Source organism: Salvelinus namaycush, chromosome 2 (genome assembly GCF_016432855.1).
Source record: "Salvelinus namaycush isolate Seneca chromosome 2, SaNama_1.0, whole genome shotgun sequence".
NCBI lineage: Eukaryota > Metazoa > Chordata > Actinopteri > Salmoniformes > Salmonidae > Salvelinus > Salvelinus namaycush.
The window spans coordinates 57,558,407-57,574,033 of NC_052308.1; the positions used below are offsets into that span (position 1 = coordinate 57,558,407).

At 43.3% G+C, this 15,627-nt stretch overlaps 2 pseudogenes; one reads left to right on the top strand and one right to left on the bottom strand.

The window, feature by feature from the left end:
• Positions 1 to 214: 214 nt before the first annotated feature.
• Positions 215 to 2,384, top strand: LOC120064825 (annotated as a pseudogene).
• A 5,542-nt stretch (positions 2,385 to 7,926) lies between these two features.
• On the bottom strand, positions 7,927 to 15,521 carry LOC120064836 (annotated as a pseudogene).
• Between the last annotated feature and the right edge of the window lie 106 nt (positions 15,522 to 15,627).

Below are 15,627 nucleotides of genomic sequence, written 5' to 3' on the forward strand. Positions count from 1 at the left end.
ATTTACGCTGACGTCAAAATATTTTATGCTACGGAAGCCGGAGAGCTTTAAAAAAGAGAGCTTGTTATGTAACGTGACGATGTAGGGTTTTTTAAGGGCTTTGTTTTTTATACTAATTTTGGCACGACAAATGTGAGGAGTTTGTTATTTTTATACAGTACGAATTGGATTATTGTGGTATACCTTCATTTATAATTTAAATGTAACACAAGTAAACACCCATCGTCCTTTGCGGCAGACACACTAACATGGCAGCTTTGTGCAATGTCGTGTCAGGTCTGAGGACTGGCACATGTGTGTTTCCAAAACGAGCAATTGATATTTGCAAGTCGTTATACAGCACAGATAGCGGGGAGACATCGGAAGGAAAAGCGGTGGAAGAAACGCAAAATACCAGCAGCCGACAAGGTGAAAAGTGGCTTCGCTGCAGCATATGAACAACACACAAGACCTTCAACAGAGACCAAATCAGACAGGAACTACTGTCAGACTTGGGTCAACAAGAAATGAAAAATAATTTGCGTCATTGCTACGAAATTCTCCTCTCATGCAGATGGAACCAGCAAAGGACAAAATGGTAATCGGGAAGATCTTTCACGTAATCAAAGACGATTCATACATTGACTTTGGTGCCAAGTTCCATTGTGTATGTAAACGACCGACAGTGGATGAAGAGAAGTACTAGAGGGGGAGCAGGGTACGTCTGCGTCTTGAGGACCTCGAGCTCACATCTCGTTTCCTGGGTGCGAACACCGACACAACACTACTAGAAGCAGATGCCTTTCTTCTTGGACTGATCGAGAGCAAGGACGCAAAGACCAAAGAGTAGAACAACATTGACTCCGACCCATAGACTTGCCCCAGCAGAGGACAGTTTTTTTTGTTGATGTCACTATTCCCACATTATTGTCATTTGTAACTGAGGGCTTGAACAATAAATGTATCCAAATGTAATGTTTCATCTTGAGAAATCTGCTACATCCATGTTCAATGGTCATTTCATTGACCCATTTATTCTGGAAGAGTCATAAAATGCCTCATGCTTAGTAACAGTCATGTAACATCATAACCCAAAATATAAGGTTGTAGCTTTCAAACGTTTAATCAAGATCTCATGGACTGTTAGTCCTTGCATGTCTATGTATGCATATGAAAGTGGTTACATTTCTCCAGTCCCATCCTACCTCTCAGCAAACCAAGTGGTGGGGTAGCCCTTGATCATGACTCTTAAATTCCATTACATTATACTATAAGTCATTGGACGAAGGTGTCTTCTGTAGGGGAGAGTTCTTTAAAGATCCCAGACGCTCGGTCTGAACATTAACATGCATCGCTTGAGGTACGGTTTTGGAAGCAAAAGGACCTTATCTTTCATATCAACGATAAATAATAAGTAACAAATGGTTACATTCATACACACCTTGTATGCATTAGGGATTATAACTATGCACTAACCATGTTAATCATCTTTAGAAAATGAATAACTCAAAAGTTATATGATAAGTCAGTTTTTTTTCAGTGACATTCTTCGCAGAATTAAAATGTGCAGTTCAGCATAACCCTCAAAGTTACTTTTTACCTTGTCACATTTTGAGGAGTCTCTTTCCTACATTTAGTGTTTTAGTTGAAACTACCCTCACCAATTTTTAGACAAAAATTGCCATCTTGAGAAAAAGATGAGTTATATTTCTGTCTTTAACTGATGTAGTGTACTGTACTGAGGTATCCTAAAGACTAAGGCATCAGTACAATTTACAGTTCATTAGCAGCCTATAGCTCTACATACTTTCTATAATCCAAGATCCTGCGAAAGGTAGCAAAAAATAGATACTGTCACAGAGTACGATATCATCTCTTATTACAGACTAGCATCTGAATTTGATGGTTAAACAAAAGAGAGGAAAACCTAAAAGGTTTGGAATGGAACTTAAACAATTACAGGCATTCTTTGCACAACGGTATGCCCTGAAAACATTGCCATTGTATAATGCGTGCAGTGATTTATATGCAGCGACTCCCTTAGTAAAGCATTTCATTTTCATCACGTGTAATTGACCAGGATAAATGCATTTGTCAAGTTATTGAGCAGAGGCAGCAAGGTATTTGTAGTGGTGATTAAAAAGTAGGGAGTAGAAGTTTCTTTGGGATTGTTTGAGATGATGCAAGCCTTAGTTGGGTGCACTGAGATGCTTTGGAGGCACTTCGAGTCTATGGTTGTCCTCTACTATGGGTGTGTATGTGTCCTCTTCTACAGCATACAAGATCACCATACACTTCAACCACACATGGTCATATACAGCCACTGTGAGAGACAAAGACAGAGTGGATAAGGTTACTTTTCCTTAGTGAATCAGTAATTAAAAGACACAGCATTGAAATTCAAATGGTCTCACCTCTGTGATATTCATTTCAGCAGTTCCAGTGCCTTCTCTATCCAACTCCTGGAAGGCCTCTGTGAAAATAAGGGGAAATATATATATATTTAGAATTGTGCTTTAACACTATCTATAATTAAGGCCATGAACTTTTCTTGACCATCTTACCAATGACATCTTTATCCTGTGATTAGATTCAAGGCACCACTGCAGGCACCCCCCCGCCCCTTCCCCCCAGTCTCACCAGTTAAATCTCACATTAGGGTCTAATTATTAACAACTTTAAAGTAGAAGTCTGGAGTTTGGACACAGCGAACAAGACTGTTAATGAAACATCTCTGTCGAAGTATTTCCCTGCTTGCTGTTTTCAAATTAAAACCATTGTTGAACCTTTTTTTATGTTGGGTAGCAGAAGTAATATAAATGACCCAGTTAAAGAAGACTGCATGGACAATTAACATGCATAGAAGCTTAAATAGAAGCTTAAAGGGATACTTTGGGATTTTGGCAATGAGGCCATTTATCTACGTCCCCAGAGTTGGATGAACTTGTGGATACCATTATTATGTCTCTGTGCCGGGTATGAAGGAAGGTAGAGGTAGTTTCGCGAGCCAATACTAACTAGCGTTATCACAAAGACTAAGTCTATGGTTATTTGTTATCATGCCCATTGTCAAAATCCAGAGGTATTCCTTTAATGTGTGATTAGTAAAATATTAATGGAAATGATGAAGGTATGAAGATCGACTTCCGATGAAGGAAAATAACCTCACACTCAACGTCAACAAAACAAAGGAGATGATTGTGGACTTCAGGAAACAGCAGATGGAGCACCCCCCTATCCACATCGACGGGTCAGTAGTGGAGAAGGTGGAAAGTTTTAAGTTCCTCTGTGTACACATCACGGACAAACTGAATTGGTCCACCCACACAGACAGCGTTGTGAAGAAGGCGCAGCAGCGCCTCTTCAACCTCAGGAGGCTGAAGAAATTCGGCTTGTCACCAAAAGCACTCACAAACTTCTACAGATGCACAATCGAGAGCATCCTGTCGGGCTGTATCACCGCCTGGTACGGCAACTGCCCCGCCTACAACCGTAAGGCTCTCCAGAGGGTAGTGAGGTCTGCACAACGCATCACCGGGGGCAAACTACCTGCCCTCCAGGACACCTACACCACCCGATGTCACAGGAAGGCCATAAAGATCATCAAGGACAACAACCACCCAAGCCACTGCCTGTTCACCCCGCTATCATCCAGAAGGCGAGGTCAGTACAGGTGCATCAAAGCAGGGACCGAGAGACTGAAAAACAGCTTCTATCTCAAGGCCATCAGACTGTTAAACAGCCACCACTAACATTTAGCGGCCGCTGCCAACATACTGACTCAACTCCAGCCACTTGAATAATGGGAATTGATGGAAATTATGTAAAAATGTACCACTAGCCACTTTAAACAATGCCACTTAATATAATGTTTACATACCCTACATTACTCATCTCATATGTATATGTATATACTGTACTCTATATCATCTACTGCATCTTGCCATCTCTATGTAATACATGTATCACTAGCCACTTTAAACTATGCCACTTTATGTTTACATACCCTACATTACTCATCTCATATGTATATACTGTACTCTATACCATCTACTGCATCTTGCCTATGCCGTTCTGTACCATCACTCATTCATATATCTTTATGTACATATTCTTTATCCCTTTACACTTGTGTGTATAAGGTAGTAGTTGTGGAATTGTTAGGTTAGATTACTTGTTGGTTATTACTGCATTGTCGGAACTAGAAGCACAAGCATTTCGCTACACTCGCATTAACATCTGCTAACCATGTGTATGTGACAAATAAAATTTGATTTGATTTGAAGATGTGATGAATGACTGTAAGCTTCAGAGGGCACTACATCAATGTCTTGGTGCTGGAGGACAGAACTACCAGTACAGACAGAAGTCAATCATTTTTCCTGGTCCTAATTATGAAATGATAATGTGAATTCAATCACAAATCACAGTCCAGAAACAATCACTGGCCTAGCCCTCACCCCCGGGGCTAACTTTGTTCTATATCGTGGAGCTCCGCCCCATAGTGGAGCTCTGCTTCTATTGGTTTACCCCGCCTAGGCAGCGAATAGCCTGAGAAAAAATTATGCACAAACATGCAGCCAATAGGAGTACAGGTGTCCATATATAAGGAATGTTTCCCGTCATTCAGCCTCCCATTATCTTCAGCGACAGGAGTGGACTGGACTGGACTGAAGAAGCCTATACAGTAGATAGAAGACTCAAGACGAACCCACCCACCCACCGTCGACTTCCTGGTCTCGACGTCGTCCTTCATGAGCATAGTTTTTCCACTCCCAAAAGCTCTTTTAAGAGCTCAGAGTCGCTGCTCCACAATGGCGGCTACGAACCCACACGATTTATGTTTCGTGTGTTTGGGTTCACAGCACGCTAGGGGCGGCCTCACATACTCCCCGGAATGCCCTAGCTGCACCCTCCTTTCTTTAAAGGAGAGGAAACAGCGGTGGGAATTTTTCAGGGGAGATCTCCCAACCGAAACTGAAATGACCCCTCTCCCTAGGGTGAGCGCGGGAAATTTCACCTTGGGCGAGGAAGAGACGGGCTCTGTATTCTCAGCAGCCCACTCTTACGCAACGGCTTCTCTGCGCTCTGATTTTACAGGGCTCATTGAGCGGGCCGCGAGCCGTCTAGACATTGCACTGCCCCCCATTCCCCCCAACCCGGAGGTGGATATGATGGTGGGCGGCCTTTACTCTAGACCGAGACGGGCGGCTGTGCTTTTAGCACCTGCCATGCCCTCACTGGCAAAATATGTGGAGGTTGCATGGGAGGCGCCTTTAATGGCCAGGGCGCCTGCGAAGGCGTACATCCCATTCACCAGAGTGGACGGAGAACGGCCTCAGGAGATCCCTAGGCTCGAGGACGCCCTGGCAGCGTACCTTGTCCCAGGTTCGAGCTCCTGGCCGTCGTCCAGGAAACCCACATTACCTTCGACTAAGGACAGACTCACAGCCCAGCTGGCAGGGAAGTCCTTCGCTCTAGGTGTTCAAGCTGTAGCAGCAGCTAATAATATTGCCCTCTTGGCCGCCTCTCTGTCCCGTCTCACCACGGGTAAGACTGGGTTGTCGGGAGAGGAGATAGAGGAAGCGTCGAAGATTTCCGGCGCCATCCTCCATCTCACGCAGGCGTCGGCTGTATGCGCGGGGACGTCCATGGCCACTTCGGTGGTCGTGGAACGACACCTCTGGCTGTCTATGACGGCTATGAAGAAGACCGACAAAGCCGCCCTGTTGAACGCCCCCATCTCTGACAGCGGCCTCTTTGGAGCCGCCGTCAGAGATGCGACGGTGCGTTTTGGCCTGCCAATGGCAGGAGGGTCTAGAGCGGCTTCAAACGAGTCTCCCTGCTCCATTAGACATGGGTCTAGAGCCAGACGGAGAGCCCGTCGAGCGGGTGCACCTGGAGCGGGCCCCGCCTCCGGCAGCACCAGAGAAAGCAGCTTCTCCACCAGCGAGAGAGGTCTTCATTTCGTCACCCTGGCGTCCTAGGGGCAGCCAGAAGAGACGGCGACCCTGACGGGACCAGGGGGGAAGAGCGCAGCACCCGGTGTGACAGCGCCCACTGTTATTGAGCCAATATGTCAGTTGTTAATAAAGAATGTGTTCCATCTGACTTCGTCACAAGAGAACCTCTTTTCCATAACAAACTTGAGACCGTTAAGGTTCCTTCTTTCTTTATCTCTCTTCCTCTCACCACCCTGTGTCTAGCACAGCCCACCATGAGTGCGTAGCTGATTACACACAGGAGGACGTTGTGAGTGGGAATGACATGACCGCAGCAAAGCGGACGCTCTTGATGAGCCGCCATACCTCATAAAAGCCTTGTACCACACACTCTCAGGAGTAATGTGGTTAAAGGTTTAAAGAACAGCCCCATGTTGGGCCGATGACGCTATTGGGAGACGGCACACTAACACAGGCGGGCACCAGCTCAGACCCGTGCTGCGTTCATGGGCGTCTGAAACCACAGGTTACATGTATAACCCCCGTTTCTCACAGAACCCGCCAATAATTCCGACCCTACACCACACACTCTTAGGAGCAATGTTTGAGGAACAGCTTGCGTACACAGCCCCATGTTGGGCCGATGACGTAATCGCTGTTGGGGGACGGAGCACCGGCTCAGGCAGGTGCCTCAGTCAGTGCATCTCAGACCCGTGTTGCGTTCACCGAAGGTTGGAACCACAACGTTTTATTTATTTTTTTACTAGGCAAATCAATTATGAACAAATTCTTATTTTCAATGAAGGCCTAGGAACAGTGGGTTAACTGCAGAACGACAGGGGCAGAACGACAGATTTTTACCTTGTCAGCTCGGGGATTCGATCTTGTAGTAACCTTTCGGTTACTAGTCCAACACTCTAACCACTAGGCTACCTGCCGCCAAGGTTACCTGTGTAACCAAAATGTTGGCGCCCACGTTTCTCACAGGACGCGCCTACATTCCAGTGTTTACAGACGCTTGTCTGACTGGATGGGGAGGGACATGCCAGGCTCGGGCGGTCAGAGGTGTGTGGCCTCCCTCGGGACTCCCCATCAACCTCCTAGAGTTGGAGACAGATCTACTGTGTGGTATCCCAGGAGGTCTACACCGGGGGATGGTAATAGAGGCGACGTTGGCTCCCTCTGCTGGGAATGCGGGAGCTGGGCACCCCGACACGGACAGCTAAGTGGAGGTAATTAGAGGAAGGTGCCAACCAGCCGTGGAGGCTAAATAAAAGGAGCACGATGGCACACCGCGGGAGAGAAGGGAGAGAGACGGACACCAGTTAAGAGAGAGAAGGAAGACCGAGCAAAACCTAAGTTATTTCTTTGATACATTTATTTTCTGTCTTAGTAGTCGGTTTTTTGGACTAAAGCCTCCCTGTCTCTGTGTCAATATCTGCACGCTCAACCCAACACCCCACGGTTTACCACAACTTGTTCAGACCCACTTCGTGCCTACATACATCGCCAAGGAGTCAGGTCTCCTGAACTCCACCGGCCGGCGGAGGAATTGTGGCTGTGGGCTCACGAGCACCTTCGCTCGTTGACAGCAGCACACATTCCAGTCTATCAGAACGTAGGAGCATACCTCATGTCTCAAGGGGGTCCCGGAAACAAGTGGCAGCTGCACCCCGACATTGTTCTCCAAATATGGGAACGGTACCTGTTCGCGTCACGTGTAAACACGCAACATCCCCTTGGTTTTCCCTACGACGCCAGGAAGAACCGCCACTATGGATAGACGCACCAACTGTGGCCAGATGTTCTCCTGTACGCATTTCCACCGCTGTCCTGCATTCTCCCACTGCTAGCCTGCGTGAGAACAGGAGGGCTGTCAATCATATTGATAGCCCCCGATCGACCAGGGGCTCTGAGGTACACAGACAAGACTCAAATTTTGATTGCGCCATCAAGCCATAATATTGTATATGGTTTAAAAAATAACTCACATTCATGTATTTTTGCTTAACACAATACAGTAAGTCCTTTTATTCAACCATATATCCAAATAAGGAACATATAAAACCACAGAAATAAAAAAGCAATTTCCAGAGTTATGAACCTACTTTTAAGCCAAAGAATTACTCTGTCCTAAAAAAAATTGGGTTGTGAGAACAACCACTCGCTAACCAGGTTGCCATCCAACCTTTTTATGTGAGTAAAGTACGTTGGATAAAAAAAAGTCACAACAGTCCTGATGGAAACAGCAAATAGCGTCGGTAAACTTTCCAAATGTCAACAAAACACAGAATGCTAGACAAGGTGGGAACTTTGTGTTTCTGGAAAATTAATTACACGACAAATGGCAGTGGAAACACCTTCATACTCTAAATGTTGATATAACCATCATAGCAAAGTAAACTTGGAGTCACGTGATGGTAACATCTCTGGTTGGAAAATGCGCATTTCGTTTTAGAATATTTGCATGAAAATCTGTGACCAATTGGATAAAAACCTAGCTACTGTGATAAAGAGACACTTAATTTAATTTGTGCCACTTCATCCAACATAAGGGACAGTACAATGACCTAAGAAATTTAAAAAGTAAAATCTACTCTAGAAAAAGTGTCTGAAATGAATTGAGAAAAGGAGAATTCTGGGATATATCCAATAGCCTGTGACAATCTTTAAATTGTGTCCACTATTTGGGGCAAACAAGAATAATCAGACACTTTGAATCTGGGGCTCATGGCATAGTTATATCTGTTACCTTAATTGTCACCAAGTTATCAGGAGTCCAACTCAGCATAAGACTCATTATTATACGGTGCTGTAATAGAAACTAGGCAGTCATTGCTTCTTGCCCTTGCTAGGTTTGGCCATTAGGGCAGGATCGATGTCCTCTGCAGAAAGCCCTACGGTGGAGAAAAGGCGAGCAGCGCGCTCGGACAGGGTTCCCCCACACTTCATCCCCGTGCAATCAGTTCCGCCTTTAGCCTGTCCAACCCCAAAGTCTCCAACTCCTTGTCTGAGTGCACTGCCTGGAGGTCTAAGGGCCCATCTTCACACTGCATACCAGGGGAGAAACACACATGAGTTCATCTTTAAAAGTAACTGTTCATTACACTGTTCTATTTTGCATGACTGCAGTTGGTCTTGTTGCAAAGTCCTTTTCGTGGTGCATTGTGAGCCATTAAACATCTTTGGTTATCCCAACATCTCATTTGCATTATGATCACAAGGAAAGCGGCTTAATTTCTGGGATGACCCAGAACGAAGGAGCAAGTATGGATAATGAAAATGTAAAACATTAAATAATGAACTAACAAGGCCCAAGAGGACAAATCTTGAGTGGAACATTAAGAAACTCACAGCGGCTTGGTTGACGCTACTCTGAGCTACGCTTAGATTGTCGGCCTTTGGGAATGTTTCATCTGTGGGGACCACCTCCTTCTGCTCCCCACTACCACTGGTATCGAAAGCTGTTGCCTCTGCTTGAGAATGTGTCTGCACCTCTGCTGGGCTCTCTGGAGAGCTGGGTCCTGAGATGGAGTTGCTGCTTGCGCTAGGAGCTTCCGGAGTTGCTGTTTGTTCCGCTCTGCTCAGAGAGGCTGATGTGTGAGCTGACGTTGCTCTCTTTACAGGACAATCGGGTACCCCTGAACCGGAAGCAGATGTGGAGGGAGAGTTCCTGCTGTCGCTTGCATCATCGTCATCCTCGGAGCTGTCCAGGTCATCCAGGCCACCAACACCAGTCCTGTAATATCAAAAACATTTTTCTATTGGGCAGTTTTGTTCCCATGACATTTTTTTGGCATGTTTTTATTTTTTAACAGTCTGCAAAGACAATTTTTTTAATTGTACAAAAATGTTTGAACCAAGATGCTCATTCACCAAAAGCATTTCTTCTTGCTTTTCCCTTGGCCTTTGTTTGGAGGTGGCTTTTTGCGTTTCGGTGACTCGTCTACTTTCACTAGTCCGCTGGAAGAGGCTTGCATTCCTAAAAAACAGACTGTTAGACTCACCCTTGAATTAGTTCTATGGAACAAACAGCCCTTTACATTGCAATCATTTTCCACAGCACAGATCATTAAGACATGTATATACAGCACCAGTCAAAAGTTCGGATACACCTACTCATTCAAGGGTTTTTCTTCATGGTAGAATAATAGTGAAGACATCACAACTATGAAATAACACATATGGTATCAGGTAGTAACCCCAAAAAAAGTGTTAGACAAATCAAAATATATTTTATATTTGATATTCTTCAAAATAGCCACCCTTGGCCTTGATGACAGCTTTGCAAACGCTTGGCATTCTCTCAACCAGCTTCACCTGGAATGTTTTTCAAACAATCTTGGAGTTCCCACATATGCTGAGCACTTGTTGGCTGCTTTTCTTTCACTCTGCGGTCCAATTCATCCCAAACCATCTCAGTTGGGTTGAGGTCTGGAGACTGTGGAGGCCAGCTCATCTGATGTAACACTCCATCGCACTCCTTCTTGGTCAAATAGCCCTTACGCAGCCTGGAGTTGTGTGTTGGGTCATTGTCCTGTTGAAAAACAAATTATATTCCCACTAAGCCCAAACCAGATGGGATGGCATATCGCTGCAGAATGCTGTAGTAGCCATGCTGGTTAAGCGTGCCTTGAATTCTAAATAAATCACAGACAGTGTCACCAGCAAAGCACCATCACACCTCCTCCATGCTTTACAGTGGGAAATACACATGCAGAGATCATCCGTTCCCCCACACCGCATCTCACAAAGACACGGCCGTTGGAACCAAAAATCTCCAATTTGGACTCCAGACCAAAGGACAAATTTCCACAGGTCTAATGTCCATAGCTTGTGTTTCTTGGCCAAAGCAAGTTTCTTCTTCTTATTGGTGTTCTTTAGTAGCGGTTTCTTTGCAGCAATTTGACCACGAAGGCCTAATTCACAGTCTCCTCTGAACAGTTGACGTTGAGATGAGTCTGTTACTTGAATTCTGTGAAGCATTTATTTGGGCTGCAATTTCTGAGGCTGGTAACGCTAATGAACTTATCCTCTGCAGCAGAGGTAACTCTGGGTCTTCCTTTCCTGTGGCGGTCCTCATGAAAGCCAGTTTCATCATAGCGCTGGATGGTTTTTGGCACTGCACTTGAAGAAACTTTCTAAGTTCTTGAAATGTTCCGTATTGACTGACCTTCATGTCTTAAAAGTAATGATGGACTGTCGTTTCTCTTTGCTTATTTGAGCTGTTCTTGACATTTATTTTAATTAGGCAAGTCAGTTAAGAAAAAAATCGTATTTACAATGCCGGCCAAACCCAGGCGACGCTAGGCCAATAATGCCCAGCCATATGGGACTCCCAATCACAGCCAGTTGTGATATAGCCTAGATTCGAACCAGAGTGTCTATTGTGACGCCTCTAGCACTGAGATGCAGCGCCTTAGAACGGGAGCCAAAATATGGACTTGGTCTTTTACCAAATAGGGCTATCTTATGTAAAGCCCCCCCTACCTTGTCACAACAACTTATTGGCTCAAATGCATTAAGGAAAGAAATTCCACAAATGAACTTTTAACAAGGCACACCATAATTGAAAGCAATTCCAGGTGACTACCTCATGAAGTTGGTTGACAGAATGCCAAGAGTGTGCAAAGCTGTCAAGGCAAAGGGTGGCTACTTTGAAGAATCTAACATCTAAAATATATTTTGATTTGTTTAACACTTTTTGTGTTACTACACAATTCCATGTTATTTCATAGTTTTGATGTCTACACTATTATACAATGTAGAAAACAGTAAAAAATAAAGAAAAACCCTTGAATGAGTAGGTGTTCTAAAACTTGTGTTCAGTAGTGTATATATACATACATGTCCATAAAAATTATTCCAGGTGCTCTGCACTGTTTGGCCCTGTGCAGCTTCCGTGTGTCTCAGAGAGGTTGGGTGAAAAACAATCACCATTCTTACAAAATGGACAATAAAACATACTATTCTACCATTTCATTCTAAATAGCCATTTGAAATTTGTGCCTTTTAAAACCGAGTCCTCCAGGCGTTCTGAGAGGTCGTGGCACTGCTGCTCGTACGCTGGGTCTGTAAAGTGATGCTTGGGCTCGGCCAGCTTCCTCTGCAGTCTCTCCAGACGCCTTTGCTCTTTCTCTGCCTCGCGGTCTACCTGCTTCTTAAGCCACTCTGCCATCCTGAAGACACACACAATGTGACTATATTTTAATTTCCTATTTATTCATGTAATTTATCCATTCCATTGTACCAAAAGTGCAAACTGACAATCAAATCCACCAGGCGAGCTTCATCAAAAACACCTATTTAGAAAAATACTTCAAATACCAGATAAAACTGAGTCTGTGAGTGACCATCTTACTCTTTCTCATGGTTGACATCTCTTAGTCTCCTTCCGCTTAGGTCCCTGCAGGCTTCGCGGTTTGTGGTCTTCTCAATTTGTGCCCCAAGAGCCCTAAGCATTGACCCAAAGCCTGCCAGTTACAAATAATGGAACAGTTAGTTTTTCATATACTCACTTATTCAGAATAATGTAAGCAACATTTCACACCTGTCCACTAACTTTAGGCTTAACAGTAAATTATCATTTTCTTAAGTAGCTAGCTAAATAGAAGTTATAGTAATGAACCTGTTACTGTAAGTCTAAGGGACAAGCAGACTTTAATAACTACTTAGTTACCTCCTTTCCCTCCACAGAGACGAGGCTCCAGTCGATACACCGCTCCAGCCTGCAATTTCTCATCAAGCTCTGATAGTCGTCCATTATTCTTGACATAGAGATCCGATGACGGGATTCCCTGAAAGCAATAGAAGAAACGTTAGGCAAGTAGCTAGCTAGTAGGGACGTAATGATTGAACAATACACATCAGTCCCCGGTTCAAATGTTTAAGATATGAGTGTGGTTGGTCTTCAGGACTCCAAACCGATCCAAATGTAGCATAGGCCAGGAAATCGATTCAAACGTTACGAATCACCTGCTCCAATTTTTTTCCTCAAATTACTTTCTACCTTCGGAAAATAACTCATCTTTTGTAACAACTGCGTTCTCTCCTTCAGTGTAGAACTAAGCATTTAATTGTGTTGACAGTCATTGAGCTTCAACCCCAGGAAATATCAGTAGCCTAGTCAAATAGCACGCTGTATGCAGCTTGGCGCGCTGATCAACGAGAGGTAGGCTTATTCCTGATCTGGCACATCTATGCGTTACCTTTAGCATTCAAATGTTTGTAAAATGGCTTGCGCAATAATAGGCTTTAGTAGATGAGTATATCATTTGCTAGGTTATTTTATCAAACGTGCTGTTACCGGAATAAATGTAGCCTAAGCTACCGCAGGAGACAACTCATCTGGATACACAGATGATGATCGGAGATTACATTCAATTTTACTTTGATTGTTCAGGTTCACCATCAGCAATAGTTTCACTTAAACAGTGTGCACACACACACACACAGTGTTTTCAGAAAGTGGCGCAGCGGCCTAAGGCACTGCATCTCAGTGCAAGAGGCTTCACTACAGTCCCTGGTTCAAATCCAGGCTGTATCACATCCAGCCGTGATTGTGAGTCCCATAAGGTGGCGCACAATTGGCCCAGCGTCGTCAGGGGTAGGCCGTCATTGTAAATAAGAATTTGTTCTTAACCGACTTGCCTAGTGAAATAAAGGTCACTTTTTTTAAAGTACCGGTATTCAGACCCCTTGACTTTATCCACATTCTGTTACGTTACAGCCTTATTCTAAAAATATATATATATATATATATATATATATATATATATTCTCCTCCATCTACACAAAATACTACATTATGACAAAGCAAAAACTGGATTTTAGAAATGTTTGCTAATTCATTAAAAATAAACACTAAAATATCACATTTACATAAGTTTAAGACCCTTTACTTTACTTTGTTGAAGCACCTATTGCAGCGATTACAGACTCGAGTCTACTTGGATATGACTTCTTCTAGCTGATTTTTGAAAATCTGGTCATCAAAAACACTCAGCTGTTCTATATCAGAATTCTTGATAAGAATTGACAGCATTTCTGCAGCCATAAGAAAGAGTGATAGTGAAATAGAGCAGCCTTGTTTAATTCCACAACTTATGTCAAATCGTGGAGAAGTCCCTAGTGTTAAGGACACTGAGCTATTAGTGTTTTGATAAAAGGATCTAATCATGTTCCTGAACTTTTCTCCAAAACCATAAAGCTCCAAAGGATAGAAAATAAGGGTGTTCAACCATGTCAAATGTTTTGTAAAAAAAAAAAAAAAAATCAAGAAAAAGAGTAAATCCATAATTTATCAGATTCGAGCAAGTCTTGGACCAAGCGTATGTTGTTCTACTTGGGCTTTGACAGATTCTTGCTGTTTCACCTGTACACAAGAGATTAATAAAAATAAACAACTGAACCAGCACGTGAATCCCCCCTTTCTAGCTCTGACTCAAATGATGGCTACTTTGAGGAAAATGTTCATTTATATCCATGTGATATGTGCTTGTCCCCCATAGCTATTTTAAGATTAAAGCACTAAATGTAAACCACTCTGGATTACAGCATCTGCTAAATCAGGGGGGTCCTCAAACTTTTTCAATTGGGGCCCCCACTTCTAGCATTGGGTAACATCCAGCGCCCCCCACGTCTATTTCTATAGGCAAAAGCACTGTCCATGAAACAAACCGTTCACACTCCTTGTTGGTGGAGAGAATTTTGCAGGGTTAAAGCTTATTTCCTTCAATTCTACACATTGTTATGGGGCGCACACAAAAAATGTGCAGTTTTAAAGCTACTTTTTGTTTTGCAATTCTATACATTTAGCTATGTCTAATGTGTATTCATGTAATATTTGAGTGACAAAATTACAACAATATCTATGGGCAACAAAAAAAAACACTGCTGACACAGGCTAGTTGATCTGGACATTTGACATGTTATAAATAGCTATCTAAAAAGGTATGCAATGACAAACATGACAAGAGAACCTGATGTTGCACTACTCAATTTCGAAATTGCACCTTGTGCATTCTACTATTACAACTTTCAAGAGAATGTTTAAAGCCGGACGGAGTTCTTTATAAACCCACCAAAAAGTGTGGGAACCATGTGCAAAACAACTAAAATGTTGAAAAATGTTTCGTTATTGAATCGCATCAGAGCCCATCTAACGTTAAATGTGTATCGAATAGTCTTGAAAGGGAAATATGCACATCCATACTAGTATTAGTACTGCCAGTACTAGCTAGCTAGTTATATAATTTTTTTTTAAATACAGCGCATGGCAGAAAATACTATGTATGTTCAAGTCCTGGTTGGCTAAGTTTGTTAAACTAGATAGCTAGCTAGCTTCCGCTAATACCGCGTAGTTATCTAGCTACCAGTAGCTAGCTTGTTGGATGTGGAACCTATTAAGTAAGATTTCAGTTTAATTGATAACACGACGTTTTGATACTAACCTTTTCTTTCGTAAAATTATCTACTAGATCACGAACAGATGCTCCAATAGGAAAAGAAGCATTGCAAAAATGAAGAAGTGGACCAGAAAGAAACAACTCCATGATGTTGCCAAAGAGAGAACAGAAATGTAAGGATACTTTGTCGAGCTACTACCGGATATTTACGCTGACGTCAAAATGTTTTATGCTACGGAAGCCGGAGAGCTTTAAAAAAACGTAACGTGACGATGTATCTTTTTTTAAGGGCTTTGTCT